Raw genomic sequence first — 18,990 nt, 5'->3', positions numbered from 1 at the left:
TGACGTTATTCTGTAATCCATCCTCATTTCTTCAGTCAGTACAGGCTCAAATGGAACAATATTCTCTGTTAAAAATGAGGTTCTTATTCAACAGGAAACTTCTGGATGACAAAAGGAGACTTTCCTTGGGGCAATGGGCAAAAATGCAGTTCACAGATGGTGTTTTATTGAAACCAGTATGGTTTGGCAAACCAATGTCACCACAATAAATTTAATCAGAAATAAATAAAAATAAACAACTTCTGATTTATGAAAGTGGTGACTGGTTCATTGGACACATCATTAATTTGTCAGAAATACTTGAAATACATTCATGAGAAATGTACTCAAATTGTCCAGTAGGCATTCTAAAGCTTTGTCTTTCATAAATGAAGTAACTGAATCTTTGGAAGACATCATGAGCATGTCTGTGCCCTGAAGAGCTTCAACTGCGGGGACAACACTTACCCCATTCAAGAACACAGGAATGAAATAAGTCGTTTTAAAAGGCATTTTATAATATGAATAAAGACATTTTGATGTTCTATGAATACAGTGGTAGGGGCAATCATTGTCCCATAAAGATATGCTGAGGTTTAGCCCTGGATACTATGACTGTTACATTTCCTTACAGAAGACACTTTGCAAGTGTTATAGGTGATTTGATGGAAAGACTACTCTGGATTTTTGGGTGGTCCCTCCATGTAATCTCAAGTTTTCTTATGAGATTGAGGTAGAGATAGAGATAGAGAGATTAAACAACAAAATAAAAAGCAGAAATAACCATGGGAGAAAGGGAGGGAAGGCATGTGATGTAGGAGCATGAGCTAAGAATGAGAAAAGGCTCCAGAAGCTTGAAAAAAAGTAAAAAATAGATTCTCCCAGAGAGTCTGGGAAGGGAGCAGTGTCCCGCGGATACACACAAGATTCCAGCTCAGTGACACCCATTTCCAGCTTCTGGTCTCCAAAAAGGACTGTTAGAGATTGTGTAAACAGGCTGTTGGCACATCAGGAAAAAGGAAATCTTAAGGTCTCCTCACTAATATTGGCAGAAACACTGAGCAAATTGCATGTGTCATACATGACCAATAACTTGCTAGAAGCTGGAAGTATCCTAACACCAAAATCGTTGTAATTGCACATACAATTTCACCTGACAAGTTAGGGAAGAGATCTCAGAGATTTTTCAAAGATATTCTGTTATAGAACCTTGATGGTACATGAGGTATAAAAACTCCTTCGAAAATGCAATGTAATGGAGCCCCAATACTGGTAGACGAACAGATGCCAACCTGGACATGCACCCTCCAACCCAATGCCTTCAGCTCCCTGTGATCACCCAAGGCCCTCCAGGGAGGCACACACAGCAGTGCAACTATTTCTGTTCTCATCTGTTGGTTTTCTTTGTATTCTTCACAAACTCCATTTGCCTGTCCCATTGAGAGCACACACACAGAGTACAGGGAAATGGGAAACAAAAATCTATCTTCTGTGTTCTGTTAGGTTAGCCTCTGAGCATAAAGCAGAAACCTAGAGAGACCTGTGGGTCAAAAGTCCTTTAGAAACCAGGGGCTGCCAGGGGTGGCAGGAAGGGGTGAGGTCCTGGACAGAGTAGGGATGGGAAACTGTAACCATTGGGGAAGCAGGGAGGAGAGAAACATACCGGATGTTAGTGTTATGGTAAGACCGTCAATTGGAGCACAGGACAGCCAAAAGCAGGGTGAGTACATCCTAGCTGGCCACTTCAGAGGGGTGGGCATGAAGGGGCTGCACAGAGATCCACTGGTCCCCCATCAGAAGGTGAGCTGAGGTTTGTGCCATCTTCAGGGTTCCTGACTGCAGGCACTGAAGCACCCCTCTGCCCACTGACCCTAATACCCTAGATAGTCTGGGAACACTAGGGATTCCCACCCATTGGCCAAGATTGCTAAGAAAGAATTTCTTACACCAAAAGCTAGAAAGATGAATGTATAGGGCCCAAGCAGAAAGGTAAAAAGCTGGCAAGTTAATTAGATAGAAGGGCGGGGGGGAGGGGAGGGGGAGCCCTTCCATCCATATCACTATTGGAACCCCAGATTTGAGCAGGGACAATGATGCTCTTTGAGAGGTCAGTCCATCATTCTCCCAGGCCTGGAACCTAAATTAGCCTCTTTCCTTTTGCACCAGCACCTGTCTCACGAGTTTGGCTTTTGTTGCAGCAGGCACCCGAATCTATGTTTTGGTCGCATTACTCTTGGTTTAGGATGAAGAGAATGTAGGAGGACTAGGGAGGGTTCAGGTCGTCAGGCCCAGGCTGAGGACTCCAGCCTGCAGAGGGGTGGAAAAGGCGGGTGGGTTCGTATTGGGAGGAACACACAGGCAATAGTCCAGGAATCACAGTGTCCAGAGTGAGGGCCAGGGTTGTCAGGGTCCAGCTGGAGAAGGGGAGGACCTGGGCCGCTTGGGTGCCCGTGATCAAAACCATGACATCAAGAAGCCTTTGGCAGGTTTCTCTGTGCCCCATTCTTCCTGTCATTTTAGCCTAGACTCTCATTTCTACCTTGGTCTCTTTTCAAGTCCCTTGCTCTTTTCAAGATTGCCCCTCAGTCCACCCGCAGTGTGGACTCAGCCTCCTTAGAGTTTCTCCTATGATGCAGGTGGTCAGCAAAGCCACTCAGAACCCTCAGCTGCACAATGTTAGCCTTTGGAATTGCATTTCCCAACGTAAACCCAAAGCAGTATCAAGCTCCTTAGCAGGCAGCCCCCATTACCCATGAAGGACTTCTTCTCTCCCAGGTCTCTCTGCTCTGCCTGCGTAATCCCTTGTGTGTGTGAGACAGACCTCGACAAAGACACAGACTTTACACTGGATTCTGTTTATAAATATTTTATTCAGTTTCAAAACTGTCTCTTTAGGCAGACAATTAGATTCAGTAAAATTATGAAGGCAAAAGACAATATAACGCTCCAAAGATATATTTTCGATCAGAGAAGTCTTTATTTTGTAATTATAAAGTAATCAATTAGTTTAGTTGTGATTCATCCAGGAAAGGAAGATATTGTTTACTCGGAAGTGAAGATTGCCTGTCCAGCATGGCTCAGTGGTTGAGCATCCACATATGAACGAGGCCATCACGGTATATACAAACGAGTCCGACACGATATATATGAACGAGGCCGACAGAGTACATATGACTGAGTCAGACACAGTACATATGACTGAGTCAGACACGGTGTATATGAACGAGGCTGTCACGGTACATATGACTGAGTCCGACACAGTGTATATGACTGAGTCAGACACGGTGTATATGACTGAGTCAGACACGGTGTATTTGAACGAGGCCGTCACGGTATATATGACTAAGTCAGACACAGTGTATTTGAACGAGGCCGTCACGGTATATATGACTAAGTCAGACACGGTGTATATGACTGAGTCAGACACGGTGTATTTGAACGAGGCCATCACAGTATATATGACTAAGTCAGACACGGTGTATTTGAACGAGGCCGTCACAGTATATATGACTAAGTCAGACACGGTGTATTTGAACGAGGCCGTCACGGTATATATGACTAAGTCAGACACGGTGTATTTGAACGAGGCCGTCACGGTATATATGACTAAGTCAGACACGGTGTATATGACTGAGTCAGACACAGTGTATTTGAACGAGGCCGTCACGGTATATATGACTAAGTCAGACACGGTGTATTTGAACGAGGCCGTCACGGTATATATGACTAAGTCAGACACGGTGTATATGACTGAGTCAGACACGGTGTATTTGAACGAGGCCGTCACGGTATATATGACTAAGTCAGACATGGTGTATATGAACGAGGCCGTCACGGTATATATGACTAAGTCAGACACGGTGTATATGAATGAGGCCGTTGAACACATAATAACATTTGATGTTTCTAATTATAAAATATACTAGAGGCCCGTTGCAGGAGGATTCCTGCAAGAATAGGGCTTCCTGCTGCTGGAGCAAAGCAGAGAAGGGAGCGAAACCCGCTGAGGGGAGCTTCACTTCCTCCTCCCAGCCCCTCTGGCTGGGTTTCCACTCCCACCCCCAGCCACTCCAGCTGGGTTTCCCCTCCCAGCTGGGTTTCCCCTCCATCCCCAGCCACTCCAGCTGGGTTTCCCCTCCATCCTCAGCCACTCCAGCTGGGTTTCCCCTCCTGCCTCCCAGCTGAGTTTCCCCTCCCACTCCCAGCCGCTCTGGCTGGGTTTCCCCTCCTGCTGGGTTTCCCCTCCAGTTCCTAGCCTCTCTGGCTGGGTTTCCCCTCCCGCTCCCAGCCACAGTGGCTGGGTCTCCCCTCCCGCTCCCAACTGCTCTGGCTGGGTTTCCCCTCCCGCTCCCAGCCGCTCTGGCTGGGTTTCCCCTCTTGCTCCCAACCACTCTGCCTGGGTTTCCCCTCCCGCTCCCAGCCGCTCTGGCTGAGTTTCCCCTCCTGCTGGGTTTCCCCTCCCGCTCCCAGCTGCTCTGGCTGGGTTTCTCCTCCTGCTCCCAGCCACAGTGGCTGGTTTTCCCCTCCCGCTGGGTTTCCCCTCCCGCCCCCAGCCACTGTGGCTGGGTTTCCCCTCCCATCTCCCAGCCGCCTCTACTTAGCTCCCTTCTGTAGCTCTTCGCTTCCATGTTGTCTTCAGTCTTCACTCCCAGCAGGTAAATGCAAATTAACCACCATCTTTGTTGGTGGTTAATTTAAATATCTCCATGATTAGCCAATGGGAAGTGTAGCAGAGGTACAGATAATTACCCTTTTTGTCTTTTATTAGATAGGATAGATGTTCATTTTAGATAGTGAAACTATGAGGTATCTTAGAAAGAAGTCAGCCATGAAACCAGGGGCCCTGGTAGAACACAGGATACTCTGGAGCCAGACAACAAGGCAAATAGCTTTATTTCTGCAGAAGGTGGGCAACCAACACACAGTGTGGTCAGAACCCACATGGAGAGCTGCTGGGGTTTTACTTCTGATGCAACAGTCTGTCCCTCACTCTTTATTGGTCTCAGCTTGAGTTCATATTCTTGCAGGATTGGCTAATTCAAAGGACAGGAGGGGTTGACATTTGAGGTTTTAAGATGGCGGCCCCCAGGGGAGTGCAAGTCATGGAACCAAAATGGTGGCTGCTTGAAATTCCCTTCATTGACAGAAAAGAATATTTATTTATTCTCACAACTCTCATAATTATTATAAAGTCTTTTTTAAATGTAAGGAGCCAGACCAGTACTTTGCTTGACAAATTCAAATCAAGTGACCATGTTTTAACAAATATTAAGTTTCTCTTCAAATTAACAGACTAAATTACTACATTTCATATATATATTAAAATGTAACTATACATCTTTGGGACAACATTAAGACAGTCTTATGCATTTAAAGTAAAAAAAGTAGTTATGAATTTAAAAATATTAAACTAACAGAAACAAGTCTATATTCCTTGTAAAATATATATTTGAACAACTGCATATATATATTCCAAAATTTACTTGAACAACACAGGTCAAATGAAATAGGTAAAAATAAAATATGCCCAACAAAAGGATAAAATAAAAAATTTTGATAGTGATTAATAAGACAAATGACAAAGAGAAAGTAAAACTTAAAATATAAGGCCAAAACCGGTTTGGCTCAGTGGATAGAGCGTCAGCCTGCGGACTGAAGGGTCCCAGGTTCGATTCCGGTCAAGGGCATGTACCTGGGTTGCGGGCACGTCCCCAGTGGGAGATGTGCAGGAGGCAGCTGATCGATGTTTCTCTCTCATCGATGTTTCTAACTCTCTATCTCTCTCCCTTCCTCTCTGTAAAAAATCAATAAAATATATTTTAAAAAAAAACTTAAAATATAGGGGAACACACAAAAAATAAACAAAAATTAAATATGCCCAATAAAAGAAAAAAAGAAAGTTTTTGATAATCCTATCTAATAATAGACAAACATGGTAATTAACCGTGCCTCCAACATGCTTCCCATTGGCTAATCAGGGAGATATGCAAATTAACTGCCAACAAAGATGGCAGTTAACCGCCAACAGCGATGGCAGCAAATTTGCATATGTAGGCGCAATGCTGGGAGGCGAATGGGGAAGGATTGAAGAAGCTGCCTGCGGCTGTCGGACTGTTGGTGATTGGAATCCCAGGCAGCAGGAAAGAAACGGCCACCTTTGCCCTATCCCCCAGGTACTCCCAGCTGTGATCGCAGAAGCAGGGACCTTTGCCCTGCCCCCCAGCCACAATCGGAGAAGCTGGGGCATTTGCCCTGCCCCTCAGCCACAATCGGAGAAGCAGGGGCATTTGCCCGACCCCCAGCCATGATGGGAGAAGCGGAGGCCTTTGCCCACCCCACAGCGGTGATCAGAGAAGTTTGGGCCTTTTTCCAGACCCCCAGCCATGATGGGAGAAGCAGTGGCCTTCCCCCCCCCCCCCATCCCAGCCATGATCAGAGAACAGGAGGCCTTTGCCCTGCCCACCAGCCATATAGGAGAAGTCCTGAGGGGCAGGGAAGAGGCGGCACTGACACCTAAGTAGATTGGGAGCACCTTTAAAACTGCAAACCCCTGAAACCGGGTCCTGGCCACCATGTGGATTGCGAGCACCTTTACAACTGCGTGGGTAAAACCACATGAGAACGAGTCCTGACCGCCAGGTAAATCGGGAGCACCTTTCAAACCGCAAACCCCATGAGACTGGGTCCTGGTCGCCACGTAGATCCCGAGCACCTTTCAAACTGCAAACCCCATGAGACCGGGTCCTTACCACCAAGTAGATCTCGAGCACCTTTCAAACTGCACAGGTAAAACCCCCTAAGGCAGGGCCTGGCCGCCACGTAGATCGCAAGCACCTTTCAAACTGCAAACCCCATGAGACCGGGTCCTGGCCGCCACATAGATCGTGAGCACCTTTCAAACTGCGTGGGTAAAACCCGTGAGAATGGGTCCTGGCTTCTATCTGCTGCCACGTAGATTTTGGGGGGCCAGCAGCCACCTCTTCTCTGCCTCCCCCCTCCCATCCCCCGCCAGTGATCGGAAAAGTACCTGTATTTTTTTTTTCAAAGTACCTGTATTTTTAATAATTTCTTGACAATGTAAAATAATTTTACATTATGATCCAAGGGTGGTGGGGTGAGGAGAAGGAGCAGCGGAAAAATCCAACAAACAAAAAGGGAAACAGAAATGCATGGTGGAAGGGATTTGAAGGGTGGGTAGGGGCATTGCCCAACTCTAAATAGAATTGGTTTGTTACTGAGTACTATTCATGGGAAGACAGCATCCTGACTCTTTCTCTATGCTGCATATTGGGAGTAAATATGATGTATCCAGGTGGAAATATGATTAGGGGTTGGAAGACAGACAGGGAAAGAAGAAGTCATAGACACTGAGAGAGTTACTGGCTTGCTGGCTGCAAATACTGAGTCTGCAGTAGTGATGGAATAAAAAAGTGGGGGATATCTCTGGAAGATTCAAGAGATAGGGGGCAACTCTTCTATGGTTTTGACTTGCCCAGCAGATTTCCACATACACACATGTACATGCCTATGTTTGCATGCACACACATATACACATAACTGACTGCCCTCCCTGGAAGCACAGAAGAAGAAGAAGCTGCCAGAAGAAGAAGCCGCCCACCTTTGGTCCAGGCACCAGCGCCTGTGGCTGGCTGCAACCCAGGAGACTGACAAGCCACCCGCCTGAGGTCCCAGGCTGCAGCCACCCAGAGAAGCTGCCAGCCCTGTTGTCCAGGGCGCCAGCGCCTGTGGCCAGGGAAATAGGTTCCCTCTTCTCCTACTGCAGTCATTACTTCAATATTCCCCTTCTGAATTTCTCTCCTGTGCTGCAACCCAACTCCACTTTTCATCGGAAGGATACGGAACAGAGAGAGCAGTATTAAAAGCTTACTTTCTTAAGCTGGTAAGGTTGGTATTTAAACATATAAATGGAAAACTAGAGTCCTCCCTAAGGTCACAAAGGCTACAAAGGACAGGGACAGTGCATGACCTATTATATCCAGCAATCCATATGGGGACTGAAAACTTTGCAATGATGACAATTACTGAAGATAGGAATCAACTAAAATAGTTGACAAGGACAATTCTTCCATCTTTGAAAGTATCTACATCAAATCTGTTTAAATAGATTTTCATCTGCATAATATAACACATTCTGACAAGACCACCACCACCACCAATGTGGTCAGTGTTGTGCCGATAAATGTTTAATAACTGAGGGACCCCCCCCCCGAGTGCACAAATTTTTGTGCACTGGGCTACTAGTGATTAATAAAAGGAATGAGAAAGAGAAGCAGAAGATAATATATAAAGAAACACAATTTTTAAAAATTAAAATACAGCAAATGAAAATGTGTGACAGAAATTATTAATGAAGATGGGTCAAATGACAAAGAAAAGCATAAGGTAAAATATAAGAACAAAGAAAAATACATAAATATTAATTACATCCAGTGAAAAACCTGAAATAAACATTCTTATAAAGATCAATGATAAGACAACAAACCAAAAGAAAGTATAAAACACAAAACAATATGATAAAACAAAAGACATAAAAAGAACATTTGTCCAGTAAAAAAAAAACAAAATGAAAATTTTAGATGAAGATAGATATGTCAAATGAAAAGGAGAAAGCATAAGAGAAAAATCTATAGGAACATGCTAAATCATAAGATGTAAAAATAAAACATGCCAAATGAAAACTCTGAAATTAAAGTATTGGATAAAGATGAGTAAGAACAAATAAGGGAGAACGCACCAGGTAAAATATAAAAGAACACACTGTCTATTTTTTCTTGCACCAACTTTGGTATTTTATACATTTAGCAGAACATATAAACATACCAATTTGGTCCAGGTTGAGCATGTATTTAAGCAGTATAGTCTTCTGTTGTCCTGTTAACTTCCCCTAACTCTAACTTTGTCCTCCTCCTCTTATATGCATTTTGTTTGTCTAGCACTTCTTCCTTTTTTCTTCTTCCTAGGTCTGGCATTGTTATTGATCTTTTCAGTGAATCAGGTGTTCAATATGTTATTTTTATATCCATGTTTTGTTTCTCTAATTTGTAAGTTTTGATCTTATAAATTTCTCTCCTTTAACCTTATCACTAAAGGAGTTGCTACATTTTCTTTTTATCTAGGTTTTTGTTTTCAGTTTCAAATCTGTCTCTTTAGTCAGGCAATCTGACTCAATAAAATTATGAAGGCAAAAGGCTGACAAAACTTGCTGCAGAAATATTTTCAATAAGAGATATTTTTATATTGTGATTATAAATCAATAAATTAGTTCAGTTGTGATTCATCCAGGAAGGAAAGATATTGTTCATTAAGTAGTGATAATTGTTTTCCATCATCATTTACTATTTTTTCTTAAACCACACTGGTGCAGAATGGTTCACAAAGATTTTTCTTCTTAAAGAAATAAGTGATATTTTTCATACATTTAACACACTGGGTTCCAGTAACAGCAGCAATCTTCCTCATTACAAACTTAAGAATAGTCTCAATTGCCAACTTAAGTTCTTGTGTAAGACTTCCATTAACATCTTGTTTCGATACGTTATTAATTTCTCTAGTAAAAATAGCATCACCTTGTCCATTATAAATGGACTACATATGTCGACCAGATATTTGATGATCAGGCCTTGAAGAAATGAAATGATCATCCCTTTGGAAAACATGGTGAGTAGGTACTTCAGTCTCAGCTGTGACTTCAAACCTGGTGCCACTTGTTCTGTGCTGGGACTTAACAGGGAGGCCCATGACATGAATATAAAAGTGATTGGCTTCTCAGTTCCCCAGGCCAGGAGCCATACGCTCACCCAGCTGAGACCCAGCAAGACTGACAAATTTGGGGGAAGTTTCTCAGAGTTAAATACAAGGGTTGGGGCTAAGTCTGAGCTGTGATTGTGTGATTTCTGAGGAAGGGCTACAGAAGCAAAGGGTTTAACATAAAATATAAAGAAAGACAATTTTTCAAAATTAAAATACAGCAAATGAAAATGGGCACTAGAAATTCTTGATGAAGATGGGTCAAATGACAAAGAACGCATAAGGTAAAATATAAAAAAAAAGGAAAAATAAATAAATATTAATTCCATCCAATGAAAAATCTGAAATAAATTAATGTCCTTTAATAACTTCTAAAAAGTCATTTAAGGCTTTAAGAAAATTCTTTTTGTATATTTACTTTTTAAGGCCTAATATATTGACTTTTAATCACAGTTTCTAAATACCTGAAGGGCATTTCTCTTTTTTTCCTCCCAGAATGATCTTTGAGCTGCATTTAGGGAGATTTTATTTTCAAAACTTTTTTCTTTCTTTTAAACGGAGCAACAGACTTTGTTGCTCCAGTGCTGCCATGCATACGTTCCAAGTAAAAGTAACCTTCTTTTTATTTATGGTGCCTCATTAGTGGTGAGACTTAATGCTTGAACAATAATTTTTAGTGTACTTTGTAAATAGAAGCAGAAGAGATTTTAAAATTTCTCCTTTTTCTCTTCTCATTATATACATAAACTTCATAAATTTTATACTTTCAATTTATTCTTCAAATCTTCTTTTTATGCTCTTCAAAAATGCATTTTTACTCTAATAGTTTTTCTTTTTGTCATTAATTTATATATACCTTTAATTATTAAAACTATACACTATTTAAACCTTAATTTTGCAATGATAATTAGATTGACATTTATCTACATACCTTTTGTATTTATTGTAAAAGATAGCAATTAAATTTAAACTGGTTTTGATATTAAAAAATTTGGTTCAGAACATGGAATTAGTCCTCTTTTTTAATGAAGAATTATTTTTCTCAAAAATGAACTTCTAAACTTTGTAATTTCTCCCAACTTAATTTAAATTCTTAGAAGCTTTAAATTTTAGGTAGCAAGTTAAATACTTAGCATTTCTCAAATTAGTAATATTTTTACATTTTTAAGAGTAATATTTCAAATAAAATACAAAGCATATTTAATAGATTCAATTCTATCTAGATTTTTCATATGAGGCAAATTTAGATTAATATTTTAGTATATTTGTCATTTTAAAATACCTAGATATTTAATAATGTTTATTATTTAATTCAGCAATGTTCTAAAGTCTGAAGTTACAGTTTCTGGCAAGAAGGCAGGAGGAGGGGATATTTAAAACCGCCACCTTTTTTTTTTCTTAGAAATAACAGGTAAGGTTTCTGTTGCCACAGCAGGCTTCTCTGCTTTTACCGGGAGAACAACTACTGGCCCTTTCTCATTAATATATTATTACTGAAAAGCTTTACCACAAATTCTTTATTTAGTTATTTTCATTGTTTATGTTCTAACAACTTTAGGATTTCAAAGCCAATTACTGTCCAAGGCATTTTCTTTTGGTAAATTTTGTAACAGAGGTAACTTATTGACTTTCAGTGGCTTCAATGCTATTATTTTATTTTATAAAAACGGGAGTGCCCCCAAGATTTGGGAGGCAATCTTGGAATGCAGTACATTATTATTCAAGAACTATCATTATTTTTGAAACATTAATCCTATTGTCCAAATATAGCCTATACATTTTCTTTGTGTCATTTTTTGCCATCTTTTTAAAAAAACAAAACATTCTTGGGTTTATTCTGTAGCATCCATGAAAAGATTGGGCTCAAGAAGTCACCCAAATTAGGGCAGAGTGCATGCGTTTTCTGAAGCTTGCTTTTCTATTCATGGTTACAGAAATCCCAGATGCATCTCCAAATTCTGGGAAATGTTTCATTTGTTTAAATTTCAAATGACGGACTGCGAAATAAAAACATATCAAAAATGAGACTTTAAATAACACTCTTGAGAGTGGGCACCTATTTTACAGGATCGCCAAAAGACCTAGTAATTTTTTAATTTCCTTTGTCTAGGGCAGTGGTCGGCAAACTCATTAGTCAACAGAGCCAAATATAAACAGTACGATTGAAATTTCTTTTGAGAGCCAAATTTTTAAAACTTAAACTATATAGGTAGGTACATTGTTATTAACTTAATTAGGGTACTCCTAAGCTGGCCTTTGCTAAAAACGTCCTCACTCTGATTGAGGTACGTTCGCTGAGTTCGACCCCTTCCCACTCTCCCATCCACACTCGTCTTGTATACTTGTTTCGTCTATCTCCTTTCGTTCATCCTCTCTATATGTCCAAACCATCTCAACATACCTTTCTCAATCCTCAACACAACATCTTCTTTCACTCCACAATGTTCCCTAAAATTAACTTTTCTTTTTAGTTCATAGTTTTTATTTTTTTCCACTTTTTTTTATTGCTTAAAGTATTACAAAGAGTATTACATATGTCTCCTTCTTCCTCCCCGCCCCCCCGCCCTTTGACATTCCCCTGGCCTTCCCTACCCCCCAGTGCCTTATGTCCATTGGTTAAGCTTATATACATGCATACAAGTCCTTCGGTTGATCTCTTACCACCCCCCTTTCCGCCCCGCAACCCTCCCAGCCTTCCCGCTGTAGTTTGACAGTCTGTTAGATGCTGCTCTGCCTCTGTATCTATTTTTGTTCATCAGTTTCTAATGGTCTTTATTATCTATAAATGAGTGAGATCATGTGGTATTTTTCTTTCATTGACTGGCTTATTTCACTTAGCATAATGCTTTCCAGTTCCATCCATGCTGTTGCAAATGGTAAGAATTCCTTCTTTTTTACAACAGCATAGTATTCCATCATGTAGATGTACCACAGTTTTCTAATCCATTCATCTGCTGATGGGCACTTAGGCTGTTTCCAGATCTTCGCTATGGTAAATTATGTTGCTATGAACATAGGGATGCATATACCCTTTCTGATTGGTGTTTCTGTTTTCTTGGGATATATTCCTAGAAGTGGGATCACTGGGTCAAATGGGAGTTCCGTTATTAACTTTTTGAGAAAACTCCATACTGTCTTCATAGTGGCTGCACCAGTCTGCATTCCCACAAGCAGTGCACAAGTGTTCCCTTTTCCCTGCATCCTCTCCAGCACTTGTCATTTGTTGATTTGTTGATGATAGCCATTCTGACAGGTGTGAGATGGTACCTCATTGTTGTTTTGATTTGCATCTCTTGGATGATTAGTGACTTTGAGCATGTTTTCATATGTCTCTTGGCTTTCTGAATGTCCTCTTTTGAAAAGTGTCTACGGTAATGCCTTGACTTACTAGAGTCCCGACTAATGAGTTTTTCGAGATATGAGCCGTCTCTCGGCCGATTTTTTGCTTTGAGTTGCGAGCTAAAATTCGGGTTACGAGCCAGCTTCAGATACCCCACCGCTAGTTGGCGCAGCGAACATCACAGTGAACGCCTCAACATCAGCCCAGCATTACCTGTCTCACTGGTTCACTTTAAGCAGTTAGCTCTTAGTTGAAGCATCAGTGTTGTGTTCGCATTTGTGCTTGCAGTTATTTTGCAAAACTTCGTTTTTTCAACCATGGATCTGAAGAAAGTAAGTGCGAAGGACAGTGCTGAGAAGAAGAAGCGGATGACGTCCATTGAATTAAAGAAAGAAATTATTGAAAAACATGACCACGGTGTGCGTGTAATCGACTTGGTGAAGCAGTACGAGAGTAGCACTTCTACGATCTGCACCATCCTGAAGCAGAAGGAGTCGATACGGGCTACAACTCCAGCCAAGGGCGTTAAAATAATTTCTAAACAGCGGACATCTATCCATGAAAATATGGAGAAGCTGCTAATGGTGTGGTTAACGAAGAAGCAGCTTGCAGGAGATACCGTGACGAAGGCTACAATCTGCGAGAAGGCACGAGCTATTTACGCTGATTTGCTGCAGCAGACCCCACGCACTTCAATGGACAAGGCATTGGGCAAGCTGTTTAAAGCCAGTCAGGGCTGGTTCGAAAATTTTAAAAAGATGACTGGCATTCACTCCGTTGTCAGACATGGTGAGATACAGGAAATGTTGGGAATGTGGGAGAAACTTTCAGACTTTATTCAAAAGAAACACCCAGAAAAAATTGCAACTGGGCGTGCGATGGAGCTATTTAATGACACTTGCCTAACTCATTTCAGAAATATTCTGAAAGGGAGGATGAAACAGATCTCTTTGGACAGGTTTTTATCGAAAACTCCTGTAGATGAAAGTGATGAAAGCGTGGCGAAAAGGGCAAAAATCAGCAAATAAGATTCAGTTATTCAGTTATTCAGTTCAGCCTTTCTCCTCCAACTCCATCAGCATCTTTAAGTCGTTTGATCTCCAAGGTAAATGCTGTACATTACACTTAATAAAACAAGTTTATTGCACTACATTCTATTGTTCAGTATTGTGTTTTTATACAATATTCGTTATTTTAAAATACATTTTTCTTATTTAAAAACATTTAACAAAACAATTGCGATGTTTTTTGGGTGTCCAGAATAGATTGATGGCATTTCAATTCATTGTAATGGTGAAAATTGATTTGACATACGAGTAATTTGAGTTACGAGCTCCGTCACAGAACGAATTAAACTCGTAAGTCAAGGCACCACTGTATTTAGGTCCTTTGCCCATTTTTTTGATTGGATTGTTTATCTTCCTTTTGTTAAGTTGTATGAGTTCCCTATAAATGTTGGAGATTAAACGCTTATCGGTGATAACATTGGCAAATATGTTCTCCCATGCAGTGGGCTTTCTTGTTGTTTTGTTGATGGTTTCTTTTGCTGTGCAGAAGCTTTTTATTTTGATATAGAACATACAATGGAGTCAAGACAGTCTCTTCAATAACTGGTGTTGGGAAAATTGGACAGATACATGCAAAAAAATGAAACTAGACCACCAACTTACACCATACACAAAAATAAACTCAAAATGGATAAAGGACTTAAATGTAAGACGGGAAACCATAAAAATACTAGAGGAATCCAAAGGCAACAAAATCTCAGACATATGCCGAAGCAATTTCTTCACTGATACAGTTCCTAGGGCATTGGAAACTAAAGAGAAAATAAACAAATGGGACTACATCTCTAAAATTAACTTAATAAACTTACTTAAAGTTTTAAGTCAACTTCACACCGTACGTGTGCGCCTGCACGTGGTATTTTGTGGAAGAGCCACACTCAAGGGGCCAAAGAGCCGCATGTGGCTCACAAGCCGTGGTTTGCCGACCACTTATCTAGGGAATTTTCCTAGAACCACTCATATTCTCTCTCTCTTCTGTTTCCCGCAATCTGTTTGTTCTGGGGAAACTGGGCAATGGCCTGGCCATCTATCATTTCTTTCTTATTAAATTAAAGTCAAGCTTAATAAACTAACAGTAAACAACAAGGACAGATAAAAGATAAGTACCCAATAATTTCCTTTAAAATATCTAGGACATTAAAGAGGTTGGATCTGCATTGGGATCTGCATTGATCGAATGGGGAGGCGGATTGCTCGCGCCTTTCCCTAGAGCGCCACCTTGCGTCCTTCTTGGTTGCCAACTTTCTTTTTTAAAATGTCCTGTTTTTCCACAAAGTCTAATTTGCTTATAAGCTTTCTGCACACAACTTAGCTGATTTTGCACGTTATTATACTGTCCCAGTCCTGCCATCATTTCATAAGTTATTTGAGCATTCAACCCGCGGTTTGCGTGGGCTTGCTCCTGACATTTCTCAAAAAATTCTCCCTTCCATAGTAAATAATCTCCTCCATCCAGAGTTGCACGAGCCTGAGGATACCAATCATAAGGAGCTAAGAATGCTTCAGAATTATTTAATCCTTCTTGGATAGCTCTTTGCACAGGTGATTCTATTAACGGCGAATTAAATGTTCCAGGATTAGGACATGGAGGTGGAGGAGGCCATGAAGGCCATTCCTCCAATTTTTCTTTTTGCTTCTCTTAAGGAGCAGAGGGTGCAGGGGGAAGAGATTTGTCCTCCCTAGTCTCTCTAAAAGGCTCTAGTAAATGAAATACCGTGTTCCACAAGGAGAAACAATTGGGAGGCACATTTTTCTCCTGCTGCTGAGCTTTTTTCAAATTCTGGCCAACTCTTTCCCACCATTCAAGATCTAATGTACCTTCTTCAGGAAATCAAGGGTTATGTTCTATAAAAACATACAAAAACTGTAAGAGATTACTTTCTAAGACTTCAATTCCTTTAAGTATGCAAGCAAAAAGTCTATAATTATTATTTTTTTTACTTTCTAACCAAATTCTGCCCCAATAGCCTTGTGTTCCCACCCTACTTACTGATCGCAAAGGTATGGGGTGTTAGTGTTATGGTAAGACAGTCAGTTGGAACACAGGGCAGGAACACAGGGTGGAACACGTTCCCACCCTACTTACAGATCGCAATTGCTGCAGCTGATCATGGGCTTTGCGAGCGGTGAAATATCTCCCACCTACAAGCTGAATTATTCCCCACTTTGCAGGTGAAACATTGTTTTCTCACTCTAGGCCAGTGGTTCTCAACCTTTCTAATGCAGCGACTCTTTAATACAGTTCCTCATGTTGTAGTGACCCCCAATTTCATTGTTACAAATTGAACATAATTAAAGCATAGTGATTAATAAAAAAACGATATATAATTATGTATGTGTTTTATGATGGTTTTAGGCGACCCCTGTGAAAGGGTCATTCAACCCCAAAGGGGTCGCGACCCACAGGTTAAGAACCACTGCTCTAGGCAACGTCTTCTCCTCCAGGTGGTCCCATTGAGGCACCAGATGTGTATGTTTCCCCACATCTCACGGGGTTCAGGGTTCAGGATCTGGAAGAGGCACCACACACAAATGAAAGAGATAAGACAAGAAATAATAATTTGGAACTATTGGGGGGCTAAGCGGGCAAGCCCAACTCAAGGGGCAGGGCTTCCACTGGTGCCCAGGCTTCACCATCCTTTTACTCAAATTTGGATATACATCTAGCCCTTAGGCAAGCAGGTAATTGCAGTAACAGACAATCTTTTATTTATTTATTTTTTATTTTTTTATTGCTTAAAGGTTTACAAAGGGTATTACATATGTGTCCTTTTTTTCCCCCGCCCTTGACAATCCCCTGGCCTCCCGTACCCCCCAGTGTCTTATGTCCATTGGTTATGCTTATATGCATGCATACAAGTCCTTCGGTTGATCTCTTACCCCCCTCTCTACTGCCCCCCAGCCCTCCCCGACCTTCCTGCTGCAGTTTGACAATCAATTTGAGGCAGCTCTGCCTCTGTATCTATTATTGTTCATAAGTTTATAATGGTCTTTATTATCCCTGAATGAGTGAGATCATGTGGTATTTTTCCTTCATTGACTGGCTTATTTCACTTAGCATAATGCTCTCCAGTTCCATCCATGCCGTTGCAAATGGTAAGAATTCCTTCTTTTTTACAGCAGCATAGTATTCCATCGTGTAGATGTACCACAGTTTTCTAATAGCATAAAAGGACATGGAGAGCTTTATGCTAAGTAAAATGGGACAGTCAGAGAACGATAAATGCCATATGATTTCACTTGTATGTAGAATCTGACAAACAAATTAAACAAACAAAATACATACAGACTCAGATACAGAGAACAGACTGACAGCTGTCAGAGAGGTAGGGGTGGGGGACTGGGTGAAAAAGGAAAGAGATTAAGAAAAAAAATCACACTCAGCAGTATGGTGGATTAGCACGGAAAACAGAGGCATGAGGTTAGAAGAGGGTTAAGGGGGATAATTGGTGATGGAAAGAGACTTGATTTGGGGTGGTGAACACACAATACCATATAGAGACGATGTATAATAGAATGGTACACTTGAACTCTATATAATTTTATAACTCCACTAGAGGCCCAACGCTCACAAACCCTGCGTGGTTAGGGTCCCCAGTCCTAGCCTGGCCTCCATCGCATGGCCTCTGCCGACCTATGATCCTATGAAAAGCTCCCTGCTCTGGGATGCTCCATGATGCTCATGGCCCCTCGACTGCACCATGAGCTGCCTCCCGGGACTTCACTGCTCTGTGAAGCTTGCTGCTACCCCGGGAAGCTCGCTGCTGGACACTCCGCTTAACTCCCCCTGCCCAGACTGCTCTGGGAGGTTCCTCCCACCCCGAGACTGTTCTGCGCAACTCCCCTGCCCCGCGACTGCTTCAAAAAACTCCTTGCTGCCAGGGAGACTGCTCCTCTAAGCTCATGGCCAACCCTCAAAGCAATCCACCACCACTGATCAATGGTCCCCAGTCCTGCCGTGCAGCCAGCACCCCCTCATGGTGAGCAGCTCAGGGACTGGGGGCAGGGGGACACAGAGGTGCTCCATGCAATTCATGGTGACTGATTGCCTATTGGGTCGTGACAACACCCAGCTCTTTATATATATTAGGATGTCACCCTAATAAATTCAGTAAAATTAAAACAACAACAACAAAAGAGCAACCCTTACCTCCAGGACTGCTAAAGCAGGGACAGGGGGACAGCTCCCTCATGTTGGGTTGGATGATTACTGTCCCCAGTCCATCTCCAGAGGACCCACCTCCATCCCAGTCACCCAGCAGGCACACTTCTTGTAGCAGATTGGAAGAAACATGGTTGGAAGTGACCCAGACCTTTCCTCCTGCAGCCCATTAGTCAGTAAGAGTCTGTATCTCACCTGGAGACAAATAGGGTAGGAATGGACACGGTCCTCTCTAGTGGGAGGATTTGAGGTCTCAAAGGAAGGGTGTTGCTGTGTAATTCTATCTTAGGAAGGGCAGGGACACCTAAGAGGAGGTTTTTATAATGTCCTCACCATTCCTTCCTCCACCTCTCAGACTCTGGGCAGAATTAGTTGCCCAATCTTTGGTGTGACACTTAAATTATCAACCTCTATTTCTGTACTTCATTCATCCCCACATGTGGCAGGCCGAGCAGGTGCCTTCTCCATGGAATTTTGAGGGAAATGATCTCAAAAACAGTTTCCTTCCCCCACCCAGCACCATTTGGGCACTTTGTTTTTCTTAGAAGTCAGATGCTTTCCAACTTTATGGGAAAACGTGACTCCCTACTCTTTCTATAGGGATGAGTAAGAGAAATGGACAGAGAGAAATCTCATGAGTGTTCACAGATAATCTTGAACTTCACATATGGACT

General features: G+C 41.8%; 1 pseudogene across 1 annotated transcript in view; it reads left to right on the top strand.

Annotated features, from left to right (window-relative positions):
* The first annotated feature begins 13,455 nt into the window (after nucleotides 1-13,455).
* Nucleotides 13,456-18,990, top strand: part of LOC308530604 (E3 ubiquitin-protein ligase RNF14-like) — a 65,642-nt pseudogene continuing 60,107 nt past the window's right edge. Inside the window, exon 1 of the transcript in view lies at nucleotides 13,456-13,609. The product of the transcript in view is annotated as an E3 ubiquitin-protein ligase RNF14-like (transcript). The remainder of the gene's footprint in view (nucleotides 13,610-18,990) is intronic.

Source organism: Myotis nattereri (assembly GCF_964212035.1).
Source record: "Myotis nattereri genome assembly, chromosome: 15".
Lineage (NCBI taxonomy): Eukaryota > Metazoa > Chordata > Mammalia > Chiroptera > Vespertilionidae > Myotis > Myotis nattereri.
Note: the sequence above shows the minus strand (reverse complement) of the source record. Positions and strands in the feature narration are given on the sequence as shown.